Raw genomic sequence first — 305 nt, 5'->3', positions numbered from 1 at the left:
CCCTGGGAGCCCATCACCGTGCTGGGGCCGGCAGGGCCCGGGGCCTGGCAGCGGCTCTGGGGGCCGAGGAGCGGCCGCTCGGGGCCTCGCCCGCCCGAGCACCTCCCGCCGCCCCGGCCCCTCAGCCCGCGCCGCTCGGCGGCCCCGGCCCCGCCCGGGCTGCACCATCGCGGGCGGCCGCGGGGGTGGGGACGGGGAGCCCCGCGCCCCCCGGAGCGGGGCGGGGCGGGGAGCGGCGGGACCGGCGGGGCGCGGGGCGGGGAGCGGCGCGCGGGGCGGGGGCGCGGGGCGGGGCCGCAGCCGGG

The sequence above is a fragment of the Apus apus genome, chromosome 12 (genome assembly GCF_020740795.1).
Source record: "Apus apus isolate bApuApu2 chromosome 12, bApuApu2.pri.cur, whole genome shotgun sequence".
Lineage (NCBI taxonomy): Eukaryota > Metazoa > Chordata > Aves > Apodiformes > Apodidae > Apus > Apus apus.
The sequence above is the reverse complement of the archived record's forward strand: the minus strand, read 5'-3'. Positions refer to the sequence as shown.